A 14,810-nucleotide genomic window follows, 5' to 3' on the forward strand; every position below is an offset into this window, starting at 1 on the left:
TTTTTGGAATATCTAATACATTAGAATTAGAGAGAAGACAACATTCAAATAATATATATTGTGTTAGCATAATAAACGGTTTTACATACTAACATGCTGTAATATTCCATTTTATTCTATCTATAATATTTTTTGGGGCAAGGATTGCATTTGAGGAAGTAGACAAACCAAGTGGAATACTAACCAAAGCATGTACGTACATACTTCTGATTGAGGATAAATTCATATATGTCACCTTCTGTTTGGTGATTAACTCAAAAAATTGTTACAGGGATTGAAATGGTGGAGAGGCTCTCCACCATGGGGATTGCTTCAAGACAAACACTGGTTAGTTACATCAACTACTAGTGACTATTTTTGTCAATAAAAATTAAGTCAACCTTATTGACATATTCATTTATATAAGAGTCAATTACACGTACCTCTCCTGCTGAGTTTTGTTTTTATTATTAGACCTAGTACCTTTTTGTTTCAGACTCAAGTTAGAAACTCCTTGCTGGAACAACCATTATTATCACTTGTAGCTGGACATGTGCATATTTTGAACACCTTATTTTTGTTACGTACTCACGTAACTAAGTATTCTAATCTGCCAATATAAATGGAGAGAATATATATTATGGCACACTCTACAAATCCTTGTGCACCAGAACGGGTTCTTCGAGGATCTTCTAGTGGCTCTGCTATTGCAGTTGATGCAAAGCTTGTGCACCTTTGAAGCTCATTAGGAGATATGTTCTTCCATTCCATTAATTATTTTTTGCACGACTTTGTTAATAATTTCAAGTGATGTTATGTTTTTCCTCAATATTGAGCTATTTTCCCATTCAAGTGAGTTTAATATTGAGCTATTTTCAACTGCAACACTATCCCTATTGGACTTGCTATCAACTGCAACATTAAATATTGAGCTATTTTCATCCCAACAATGATGTATGGTACGTATTTTGGAACAATTTGATTTTACTAAGTGCGAAGGTCTTTTTGTTGCATCCACCATTGCAAGGGATGTGTTGAAGTATGAAATCCTTGGAGACAATGTGAAAACAAATGTTCCAAGTTTGAAACATTTCATCATGAGTAAAGACAATACATACCAAATATATAATAAAGGTGTAACTTCAAAGACAGCCCACCATTTACTGGCTGCACTTTCTAGTGCCATGCGGTTGCTTCAAAGGTGTAGCTCACCATTTAATCAAATTTGGTTATATATATATATATGTGTGTGTGTGTAGGCTACATACACATGTATGTAGGTATAAGGATGTTTTCTTATAAGCAAATTGTTAATGAATTAAAATTAAAAGCAGGAAGATGAAAAGGTTTTTCTTTTTCATTTAAATATTATCTATTTATCACAAGAATAATCATAAGAGCAAATTCATTTGGGTGTTTAACTATTTTAATAATTTTTTTTATGCGAAGTGACTCTTATATTGTATTTTAAAAAATTATATATATATATATATATATATATTGTGCTAATTCATAGTCTGATAAACTTATTTAGGTGTATAATTTTTTTTATAATCATTGGTGAGATTTTTCTTTTATGTAAAGAGACATTTAAATATTTATATTTAAATTTAATATTAATGCATATAAATTTTATATAATGATGTTTAAATATATTTTATATGAATATATTGTTTATTTTTTTTAACAAAAGAATAAAAATAATATTTTAAATGTTTATATATATTATTTATCTTGTATTAATCTATATTTATATTCATTCATCATACAATAATTATTAAGAAAAATTCATTTGGGTCGCTAATTTGTTTTTATAAATAATAATTTTTTAATGTTAAAAGACTCTTATATATTTATATTTTAATTTAATTATAAAATTTCTATAAGAATAATATTAAAAAAAAATTATATATAAAACATCCTTCATTTTTTTAATTTTGAAATTATATATTTTTTTTAAATTTTTATGTGATCTATTTATATTGCATCAATATATATTTATATAATGTATTACACGGATAAAATAAAAATAATCACATTTTTATAATTATAATGTTAATTGGATATATAAAATAAAATTCAAATAAATTTTTTTCACATGCTTTCACTATTGATTATGTTTATTTTCACACATGAATAATTACATGGAGTTCATAACAAAGTTAAATAAACATATTGATTTTATTAAGTATATAGTTAACTCAAATTAAATACTATATTTTGTAAAATAATTTTATTGTGATTTTTATATTTCAAATTTTTTTCTTACTAAATATTATTTAATTGTTCAGATTATTAAATAAAAATAAATACATTTAAGATACAATTGTGACATTAATTAAAAAAAATAAGAGTTGTTATATTCTCTGACATTTATGCTCATATTTACAATTGAATAAAAAAAATAAAATTAAAAGAAAACCATCAAACCCTCTAGTTACCTGTCAAAAATCTAGAAGAGATAAATAATAGAATTATTTCCCTTTATTTCTTTTTCTTTGGTACTCACAAGTCACAAGTCACAAGTCCCACGACTGAAGCAAGATTTAAGAGTGCCCATTGCGCTCTACTATGACACTCCTAATTGGTATTAACAATCAATGCACTTAATTAATAGTTAATACACTCTGACTTTTGAGTCCTGGCCTCCATATATTCTAATAAAAAAACTGCATTCCACCTGAATACATGCAACTGCTCTACTAGTAGTATTTTGTTACTCACTTACTCATCAGCTGATCCTCAAGCCCCAACGGTACTTTTTTCGCACAACATTCTTGTTTAATTGAGTTTTTTTTTTTTTTTTTGGCACAACACTTAAATATATTTTACATTTTTACTTGTTGATATTGCATTGTAAAGAGGATACTGTAAAGCTATTTCTTGTCTTTCGATAAAAGATTATCATCTTAAGGTTTTCCATTACAAGGAAGCATTTATTTTTTCTAACGTTTTTTTTTTTCTCGTCAGTCATCAACAGAAGGAAAAGAATCAGAGGGGAAGTTGGTGGTGAAGATGAAGGAGGAATTGTTCCTACCCAAAGATGATAGGGACAAAATCAGCGAGTTGCCTGACAACATCTTGCTCCACATGATGGATTTTATGGACACAAGAGAAGCTGTTCAGACTTGTGTATTGTCTAAACGATGGAATAATCTTTGGAAACGTCTCTCGACTCTGCTATTCAATACCTCGAAATTTGAAAGTGTTTTCAAAATTAACAAATTCTTGTGTAGGTTTCTGTCCGATCGAGATGACTCCATTTCTCTACTTAATGTCGATTTGGATGTCGGACCTCCCATTGAGCTCGAATTATATCTTTCAGGTGTCTTATACCGTCCTCCCATTGAGCTCGAACTCCTACATAGAATAATGGAATATGCTGTGTCGCACAATTGTCAGCGCTTTACAATCAACACAGGCATTGGTTTCAAATTTGAAGTTGTTACTGTCATTTTTTTCTGTCCCTCTTTGACAAATCTTCGGCTTTCCTGTGGTACGCCACTTGGTCGAACTTGTAAACTTCCAAAATCTCTGCAGCTGCCGGTATTGGAAACTTTGCATCTTCATTCTGTCTTCTTTACCGCAAGCGACAATGGTTGTGCTGAACCCTTTTCAAAGTGTTTTTTGTTGAATACTTTGGTCCTTAAAAGGTGTGTTTTAGACGAGCATGCTGAAGTCATATGCATATCTAATTCCAACCTTTCCTGTTTGGTTCTGGATAATACCTTGAAAGGAGCTGGTACAATTGTGCTTTCTACTCCAAAACTTAGGTTGCTAACTATCCAAGATTACGCTTGTAGGAATAAATACTCCACCACGTGCAATCTTTCTTTTCTTTGAAAAGTATATATTAATGCTTTTAGTCATTATGAGGATTCTTCGGTATGCCCAAGTTGGCTGCAACTGGTCACTAATGTAAAGGAATTGATTCTTTCGGCGAAAACCATTAGGTTTATTCTGAAGGTAAAACATTTTTGTGTGTTTTCTTATTATTTTTTCTTTTATGATGGCCCGACCTATTGTTTCTACTATTGATTTCTTTTTGGCTATTCAATGTTAAATTCTGATTATCCATTATAATGTACGTCACCAATTACTTTTTATTTTGTAGCTGGCTCTAAAAGTTCTTGACTCAGTGAGAATTCAACCTCCTGGCTTTGTTAATTTAGAGTCCCTTGTGGTAAAACGTGATTCATTGGATTTTGTATCTGATGAAGAAGTACATTGTATAGTGCGGTTTTTACTTCAGAACTCTATACTAACTCTAGATGTAGAAAAGACGGAGAAAGTTATATATACTAATTCCCTGTTTAAATATTTAGGTAAATATTTTACAATCTATTAAAGTTTTTACCTTATTTTATTTTTCATACGTCGTTGGTGTTCTTATTTCAAAACTAATTACTGACAGAGATATTGTGATTGCGGATGTTTCTATGTTATTTTTTTGGCATTGAAAGATAAAAAAAATTAGCTTTAGGAGTGTGTTACTCTGTGTAACGTCGCAGAGACATAGAATTTGTTATTAATTGTGAAATCCTTAAATCCATCCTTTCATGAACTGCTCTTGGTGGGGGGGTGTTTATTATTTCCTTCTTTTCTTGTGTTCTCTTACTGCAAATTGTTTGTTGCATTGTGAGTGGTTGCTTGTACTAATACGTACATTTCTTTTTAAATGGCTTTGAATTGACATATTAAAATCTTAAAATTTAGTAACTTTTTGTGGTTAAGTATAAATAATTAGAGATTAGTATACTTGAATTTGGAATTTGAAATTGAGGTTTAAGTTCCGAGACTTAATGTTATTAATATATTTGTAATGTTTGTGTTTATTTGCATATAATATTCATCTCAGATGTATGTCATCTCTTTTTGAAAGAAAAATGATCATGCCATTTCATTAATAATTAAAGGCTGAATACAACTTCGAAATATTTGAAATATAGACAACAAGATTAGCATGTCCCTTGTAAAACTCAGCAGCGAGTTTGAATTATTTGAAACTTGTCTTACTTTATTTTATACTATATTTGTAATGAGTAAATTTATGAAATATTTGTTGTTAATTTTACAGGAAATGTGTTTCTGGAGGATGATAATTTAAAAACATTGACAAATTTGTGAAGTTGAGGTTTAAGTGAATGATGCGGGGAGAGAGATGGAAATGAGGACGAGGACAGGATCAGTGACATCTTACGTTGTTTTGTTCCGCATTATGAAATATTTATGTATTATTCCGTATCTGTCTTATTTAAATTGTCTCTTTATTTTTTTCAACCTTTCTTAGACTTTTATTGGTTCTGATTGAGTAGCTGATACCATATGCTAAATCTTTATTTTTTGGCTACTCAGATTTGGTGAATGATGATTGTTATCGTTAAGTAATTATCACCTAATTTTCTTTTATTCTTAAGAATTGAATACATTACCAAAGTTTATCATGCTTATATATCTTATTCAACCAACTAAATTAAATTCTTTGTTAATTATCACCTTCTTTATTTAAAATTATTAAAAAGTACAACAAAGAGAGGCATTAAATAGTAAATAAAATTATGGTAAAATAATTGTCTTTCGATAATTTTAATTTAACTAATAATTTGTCTACTTTCCCGGTTAACGTTGGACCGTTCCTACTCCTGTTCCCAATATATGAGTCTATGGCACCTATCTTCTGCGTGTTATGGTATAGAAGAAAAGAATACTGTATTTTAAAACATTTTGCTTCCGTTTTCTTAGGCTTGTCAAATAGATAGATTAGATAATTTTTTATTTTAGATTACAGTGGATGGATTAAAAGCTAGGATCTATTAAAAATTGAATCCTTTTGATAGTGATTATTTAGTTTATCTTTTTGAATACCATTTTTGTACCTATATTGGTTTCGTTTTAATAAATACTTTAAGAAAAATGATTAGTTAATGTTCTATCTTTTAGATAAGATTAATGTATCTTTTAGTTTTTTTAGATTAATTTATCTTTTACTTTACTTTTTATTCGTCTGCACATTCAAATAAATAAATAAACTAATCAAGTATTCGTAAAGATAATGTAAAAGATAAAAAATAAACAAAGAGATCAATAAATCAGTTTCCTTTGAATAAAATTCTTTCAATTTATTGAATATATCTTATTTATATAAAACTATCCCTTCCTCTTGCTCATAACTTAGAAGCACTATTAAAAAAAATTATTTTTAACAACACATATTCTATAACTATTATGCGGAATCGTCTTAGAATATTAGTAAAAATTTTATAATAATAAAATATGTATGATGATGATTTTATAAAAATCTTTGTAGAAATTAAGTGTTCAAAAATAATTTTATTAAAACCGTCTTAAAAAGTAATTTTTGAAAGATGATTTTCTTACAAAATCGACTTTGAAATTAGTCTATAAATTCTCGTGCACTCCCTCATTCTGACGCTCACTCTTTCCTTCTCCTGATACATCCTTTCTCTCTTCCCTCACAAAAAATTTCCTTCTCCTCTTGCAAAATGGGGGAAGAGTTTGGATCTAAGAACTAACACTACTACTACTCATAGTCACACACAGAGCCTAGAAAAGAATCTCCCTCTCTTTCTTTCTCTAACAACAATGTCTCTCACTGATGGTGACTTGGATCTTAGGGTAAAACTCTTCAAGAATTCCTTTTTACATTATTCTCCCTCTCTATTTCTCCAAATCTCTCTTTTCTTTTCTCTGCAGCCACCTTCTAAATCTTCCTTCACAGTTGGGTTAGTTTATTTAGTTTATAAACCCTATTGCTCTTCAATTCTTCCGTTCCTTGTGCATTTTGACCAATTCGTATGGTTTTTGCTTTCTCTTGTATGTTTCAGTGAGTACATGTTTGCCGATGTGGAGAATTTGGAGCATTACGCTAAGTATCTTAACCAATCGCTCATCACGTTTGGTTTCCCAGCTTCGCTTGATCTCTTCACAAATGACCCTGTGAGAATTGAACTGATCCTATTATGTCTTTCGTTTACGTTGTTTTGTTTTTCGCCAATGTGCGAGCATGTGTTATTTGAATGATGTTGTTCTGGAAAATGTGGTAGTTTTTAGTTGCGAGGACTTGCAATTGCATTTACTTCTTGCTCCAGCAAAGATAGCGCGATGTTGAATTTAGAGAGTCTGCTAATGATCAAAGACAATTATAGTTGCTAAATATAAGACCTTCAATTGATGTTAGTCTCGTAATATGTTATGTGTGTGAGTTCAATGTGTTTTACTTTTGATGTTTTGGATTGTTGTCTGACATATCGCGATTGGAGGCCAAAGTGGAGATCGAGGCTGGAAGGTCAACTACAAGTCAAAGACAGGGAGATATTGACTATTACTAGAACGGTAAGGAGTGCTTGTATTTCTGGTTTTGGCAAACGATTTCCTTATTTATGCAATGATGCTACTAGACTTTGTTTAATTGGGTTGAATTCCTGTTATATAGGTGGCTAAAAATTCTCAAACTCTGAAGGCCCAAAATGAGAAGCTACAATAAGAGAGATTTGAATTTCAGAAAATGGTTATTGGTAATCAGGTTAGAAGTTTGATCTACTTTGCTTATTGTGGTGTCTTGTTTGGATGGCCCTACTTCAAAATGGGTAAGCCTTTGAGTCTTGTGAATTTGACTATTGAATGGTGTGAATGCAAGTAAAGACTTATAGTTCTTTGTATTTGGGACACATCCTTATGTCATACAATTTATTTTTAATGTTGAAAGGTGGACGCTCATGAGTAAAAAAATCAATAACTTATGGTATAGAATGCTGATTTAGGAGCATTATTGAGATTAATGCAGGTAGGTTCCTGCTAGGTAATTATTGTTATTTGCTGAAATTTATACTTGCAGATAAGATTATGAATGCAACATGTTTCTTCTATTCACATTTCATTGATTTGGAATTGAGATTTGCAACTATAGAAAACTACTAGGCACAAACTGATTATGACCAAGTGGATCGACTAATCAACCAAAGGTTAGAAGAAATATATTTATCCATTTCGTTTAGTTCTAAACATATGTTTTGAAAAAGATAGTTTGGAAACGCAAAAATTGATCTATCAACCTTGGGACTCTTGAAGAAGGAAACAATATTGATGCACATTGAGAAAAGACCTATGGGAAGAGTTTGAAGATGGATGGTTCAATATTATGTAGTACATTTATTTTTTACTATGTAATCAGAAAAATAAATTCAATGTTTAGGATCTTTTTGTTTGGTAATGTAAGAATTCCATGCATGAAGTTAACATAAAAAATTATAAATTTATCTTAAAAAGTCAACAAATAAAGCTAAAAAGGGTACTAAAACAAAAGTGAATTATAATAATTACAATATGATTTATCCATATGTCTTACACAAACATTCACATGTGTACATATAAAATGGGTAACTATTCGTAACATGATTAATATATTCGAATAAAATTAAAATAATGGTTGCTAGCATAACATCTTAACTACTTGGTTAATATAGACAACAAGATTAGCTTGTAAAACTCAGCATTAGGTTTGAAATATTTGAAACTTATATTACTTTATTTTATACAACATTTGTAAGGAGTAAATTTGTGAAATCTTTTTTGTTAATTTTACAGGAAAATTGTCTGAAGGATAATTTAGAAACATTGACGAATTTGTGAAGGTGAGGTTGAAGTGAATGATGCAGAGTGAGAGATGGAAATGAGGACGAGAACAGGATCACTGACATTTTACTTTATTTTGCTCCGCGTGATGAAATATTTATTTATTATTCAGTGTCTGTCTTATTTATTGTCTCTTTATTTTTCTCAACCTTTCTTAGACTTTTATTGGTTCTCATTGAGTAGCTGATACCATATGCTAAATCTTTAATTTTTGGCTATTCAGATTTGGTGAATTATTATTGTTATTGTTAAGGAATTATCATCTAATTTTCTTTTATTCCTAAGAAATGAATACATTACCAAAGTTTATCATACTTATATATTTTATTTAACCAATTAAATTAGGTTCATTGTTAATTATCACCTAAGTTGCATGTAGGACAATAGTGTGTGAAATATCGTCTCTATTTTTTTTTACACAAACATCCTTTTTGGTTGCTTAATGCCAAGACATGTAAAAATTTAATAAGTGTTAGGGACATATATAATTAACACCTACTCTTAAAAATTATTAAAAAGTACAACAAAGAGAGTAATTAAATAATGAATAAGATTATGGTAAAATAATTATATCTTCCCATAATTTTAATTTAACTAATAATAGAGGTACTATTTAAAATAATGTTAGCATTTGTCTCTTTATTCCCCCAGTATCTTTAACATGGAACGGAATATGTTGCCTTTTACAATTTTCACCACACACTACAATAAATAGTTGGAGACTCTTTATCAGTCTTCAGCAAACCCGTGGGGAAGAATTGGTTTCTTTGATTATACATCTAAAGAACCTAACTACATACTCCGTTTTTATTTTAATTGTTTTTAAAGAGAAAATAATTTAATCTAAATATAATTGTTATTTTAATTTTTTAATGTGATATTAATTATTTTTTCACATATATTTCTTATAACATTGATGGTGAATAATAAAATTTGTAAATGAATTTATGATAATATAAAATTAATTTTGTAAAATCATTATTTTTATATATATTTATTGTTTTTTTGTTTGATTTATATAAAATAAATTAAAATAATAATTATTTTTTGACCGAAAAAATATTATTTACTAATTTTATTGGACATTATTGGTATTTTGTCTACTTTCCCGGGTTAACGTTGGACCATTTCTACTCCTGTTCCCCAATCTATGAGTCTATGGCGATATGCACCTATCACCCGTCCTCCAATTTGCATTTTCATCCTTTTTTTTTCTTTCTGTATAAGTTATTGTTCTGATTTATCTGTTTTATAAATGGTTTTTTCCCTTATCAAGCAATCGTGATTCGGCAAATTTCCCACTTTAGGGTGCTTTTAGAAACTATTTCCCAGAGTAGGGCTGTTCCTAAATAATTTCCCTAGGGGTGCAGTTTTTCTACGTAGCAGCCATGCATGGCGCTAGTGGTGATGGCGCCTTCGACAGGGACAAGCCACGTGGCTGTGTCGCCACTGCGACTGGCGACAGCAGCGATGTCGCCACCTGCAATGGCGCTTTGGCCATGCAGGGTGGAGTCGCTGGTCAAACCAGCGCTTCCCTACGCGTTTGCTTTTTGCAGGTGCAGCTTTGCTTTTTGCAGGTGCAGCTTTTGCTGAAAACGCCAGCTCCTTTGGCGATTTAGGGTGAAAACGCCAGCTCCCTTGGTGATTTAGGGTCTTCAAATACCTATGCTTTTGTTCTTGCAACTGCTTCATTTCGTTTTTCTTGCAACTGCTTCATTTCGTTTTTCTTGCAACTGCTTCATTTTCCTTTTCTTGCAACTGCTTCAGAGGTTTCATTTTAAAGCTATTGTCCGTGCCTTTGAGTTTGTTTCTGTTTTGTTTTGGTGGACTTAGCTGTGAAAAAAACTGTGTGGTATGAAATTTTTTTTAAGTTATTTTGTTAGGTTGTAACTTATTTTTCGTATATAGTATTTATTTATTTTAAAATTAAATTAACTTTTATATTTGATAGGCTTGTTTAAATGTGTGTTTAAATGTCAAAAATAAAAGAAAAATTGTGTAACAATATTAATTTGAAGATAATATTTTGAGTGAAAATAAAAATATTTTGAATATGAAATTTGTAATAATTTTTTAATTAGATTAGGTTGGTGTTGATAATTTGTACAGAACTCGCGTTTAATTGCTTCTATCTTTTCCTTCCGTGAACAATTTTCGTGAAATAAATTTATTTACATCTTTGTCAATAAATTTATTTGGTTATAACTTTTTTTTCCAAAATAATCATAGATGCTGATTAAACGTGTACATGAATTATTTGACACATTGACACAAAATAAAGTTTATATTGTGTATAAAATAAAGTTATTGGTGGGTAGGATTGGATTCTATAGCGTATCTTGGAGAGAAGAACTTGACACATTGACACAATTTAATCTTTTGGTTCAATGTTCATTCTTGCATCGTCCCATCGGATATGTCATATAAATGTGTTCTAGATTCAAAATTTGTTAGTGTGTTAAAAATTGATGAATGTTTGAACTTTGAATAAAAAAAATTTGTAGATTATATTTATTTAAAGTAAATATTTTGAGTAAGAATTTTTTTTAAGATGAAGTTGTAGTATTTTTTTAATTAGATTTAGTTGGTTTTTGGTGTGTTAAAAATTTATAAGCGTTCAACTTGAAAGTGTTAAATATTTTATTATATTTTTAGTAATTTTGTAATTAGCTTTTTCCATTTTAAAGCTATTAATGTTAAGATTAATTATTTATAATACTAACTTCGTTGATGAATTATTTAATTTTGTGTTAAAAATGACTATCTTGAAATTGTTCATTTTTTTTAAGTGTGTCTCATGAAATTAATTTGAAGTTAATTAAAATTTTTTAAAAGAGAAATTGAATGTAAAGTTCCAATAAAGAGATCTGTTGGGATTACACTTTAAAAGAGAAATCTGGTGTTTTTGTGTTAAAAATGACTATCTTGTAATTTATTTGATGTGTTAAAATATTTTTTTTGTAGGTACAGGATGAATTCGGTTATAACAGTGTTGTATTTCAATGGAAGGGTATATGAAGATAATGATGGTGTAATATTTGAAGGAAGTAAAAAAGCGATTCAGATTAAACGTGGAATTAGTTTCAATGCTTTGAAGAAAAAAATTGGAGATAAGGTAAAGTTACAAAATAATGAAATTATTTCTGCTATCAGCTATAGATTTTTAGTGTCAGGAAAATATATTGACTTGCAAATTTGTGATGACGAAGACGTTGAAACGATGTTGGAAAGTTTTAAACAACAAGACCAAATGTCAGTTCTAGAATTGTACATAGAAAAGGATGTCGCTGGTGATTCAATGTTTCATTCTGCAAATTCGCTTACATCATGTGGAAATTATTTATCTAATGATGAGACACAACCGGCAACAAATATGAGCAATTTACATATTGACGAAGACGATGATGATCATGATGATGATGATTATCTTATGTCTAACTCATACGTTGAAGAGTCTGTAGACGAAGATGACAGTGTTGACGGTATATCTAAAACAGACGATGAAGTCACCGACATTCCTCAACCAGTAAGAATTGTTCACCCAGCAGAAGGTACAATTTGCTGTGTAAAAAAATTTGACAATACATTTATTATTTGATGACAATTGTATTTAATGTTAAATAAGTATGATTTGATTTTTTATTTTGAACTGTTAGGTGCACAACGAATTGAAAATCCATTTTGGAATGATGCTTTACATTATAACAATATCAACTGGAGTTATCCTGATGAGGAGGACATTTGCGGTTTGGAGATGCCATCGACCTTTAATGTTGGCCAAGAATTATATGTTGGCATGGAATTTGATAGTAAAGATGCGGTCAAAAATGCAGTCAAACAATATGTTATGAAGGTGCATCAAAGTTTCAAAGTTGTTGAAAGCAAATCAAACAAGTATGTGGTTTGTTGCTTGAATAAAAATGCAGAGTGTCCTTGCCCTTTCTATATGAGGGCAATTTTATCTAAAAAAACAGATACGTGGAAAGTCACACAATGGGGTGGACCACACACATGTCTGAATATGAGCATGACACAAGATCACGAGAAACTTGATTCAGATTTAATTGCCACTTGTGTAGTAGGTACGTATTTTATGTTCATATTATGTTCATTTATTGTTAATTGTCATTTAAATTTTGTTATGTTATTGACAGGCATGATCAGAGAAGACCCATCAATAAAAATTTCTTTGATTCAAGAGAGGATTAACAGTGAATTTGCGTACAAGGTGTCATACAAAAAAGCTTGGTTGGCGAAACAGAAAGCCATTGCAATTGAATATGGCGATTGGGATGAGTCATATGCGAAACTTTCGTCGTGGCTAAGACACATGCAAAATCATTCTCCTGGATCATATTTTCAAGTACTACATGACGATTTTATCGTTGGGAATACGGTTAGTCGCGAACACCGTCAGTTTCATAGAGTTTTTTGGACTTTTGGGCAATGTAAAGAAGCTTTCAAGTACTGTAAGCCAATCATACAAGTTGACGGCACACATTTGTACGACAAATACTGTGGGACCCTCTTAATGGCCACATCACAAGATGGAAATGGTGGTGTCCTTCCTCTAGCATTCGCGGTGGTTGAAGGTGAGACGTTGACAGCGTGGTCATGGTTTTTGGCACACTTGCGTGAACACGTCACAGATCAAAATGGTATTTGTCTGATATCTGATCGACACGCCAGTATAAAGTCCGTTGTCGCTAACGAAGCACTTGGCTGGCAACCTCCCCACGGTTATCATGTCTACTGCGTGCGACACATAGCAAGCAACTTCAATCGAAAATTCAATAATGCCAAACAAAAAGAAATGTTGAAGAAATTGGGTAAGATTTCATATTTGTTGGTCACATTTATTTTACTTTCATTTATACTTAAAATTGTTATTCATCAACTGTTTTTATGCAGCCTACACTCCTTGCAAGCACATTTTTGATCAAAATTTAGAAAAATTTCGTGAACTGAGTCCAGCCATAGCCACATGGATTGATCGAATTTCAAAGGAAAAATGGACGATGGCTTATGATAGAGAAGGACGTCGATATGACCACATGACAACCAGCCTTTCAGAATGTATCAATAAGGTTTTGAAGGATTGTCGCAACATTCCCATAACAGCATTGGTCAAATCAACGTACAGTAGGTGTCGAAAGTACTTTGTTGAGCGTGGCCGCCAAGCGCAAAGACAGTTAAATGAAGGCCAAGTATATTGTTCAAAGCTTGTTAAAGAACTGAGGAAAAATCAAGAACAAGCTTGTACGCACATCGTTCGCGTGTATGATATCCACTCCACAAGGTTTGATGTAGAGGAGAGCTTCAACCCTATAACGCAACGTGGCGGACAAAAGTGGGCAGTAAACTTGAATGGTCGTCATTGTCAATGCGGAAGGTATTCTGCACTTCACTATCCATGTTCACACATTATTGCAGCTTGTGGTTACGTGAGCATGAACTACTACCAATATATAGATGTTGTTTATACAAATGAGCACATCTTAAAAGCTTACTCCGCACAATGGTGGCCTCTTGGGAATGAAGCGGCTATTCCTCCTTCTGATGACGCATGGACACTTATCCCTGACCCAACTACAGTTCGTGCGAAAGGTCGGCCAAAATCAACAAGGATAAGAAATGAGATGGATTGGGTCGAACCATCTGAGCACCGAACAAAATGCAGTAGGTGTGGAGCCGAAGGGCATAACAGGCGTCGTTGTCCAATGCAATCTGAGCGTGGGAGTTGTTCAAATCGTTGATTTATGTATGTTAGTCGAGTGACTTGTATTTGTTTACGTTCTGTTCAATGTATTGAATTTCTGGGGTTCAATGAATTCGGTAGTTTAAAACATTTTGCCTTTTGTACATTAGTTATTTGTGGGCCTAAACATAAACCACTAAACCTAAACACTAACCACTAACCATAAACCATAACCACTAACCGTAAACCCTAACCACCAAGCCTAACATTAAACCACTAACCCTAAACATAACCAACTAACCCTAAACCCTAACCCCTAACCCTAACCCACTAACCATTAACCCTAAACATAAACATCTAACCCTAAACCCTAACCAGTACGCCTAAACATAAACCCTTAAACCCCTAAGGCCTAAGGCCTAACCCTACACCCTAACCATAAACATTAACCCCAAGCCCTAAGGAAAATCCCAAATCCCTA

The 14,810-nt window shown here is 31.4% G+C and overlaps 1 long non-coding RNA gene across 3 annotated transcripts; it reads left to right on the forward strand.

The window, feature by feature from the left end:
* The first annotated feature begins 6,430 nt into the window (after positions 1-6,430).
* LOC114425541 lies at positions 6,431-8,849 on the forward strand. 3 transcript variants are annotated; one of them, XR_003669241.1, is made up of 6 exons: positions 6,431-6,615; positions 6,825-6,936; positions 7,260-7,332; positions 7,433-7,586; positions 7,706-7,783; positions 8,584-8,849. It is a non-coding gene; the product is annotated as an uncharacterized LOC114425541 (long non-coding RNA). The 3 variants fall into 3 exon arrangements; XR_003669240.1 differs by having other exon boundaries at positions 7,433-7,783; XR_003669242.1 differs by lacking the exon at positions 7,706-7,783 and having other exon boundaries at positions 7,433-7,522.
* The last annotated feature ends 5,961 nt before the right edge of the window (positions 8,850-14,810 follow it).

The sequence above is a fragment of the Glycine soja genome, chromosome 9 (genome assembly GCF_004193775.1).
Source record: "Glycine soja cultivar W05 chromosome 9, ASM419377v2, whole genome shotgun sequence".
NCBI lineage: Eukaryota > Viridiplantae > Streptophyta > Magnoliopsida > Fabales > Fabaceae > Glycine > Glycine soja.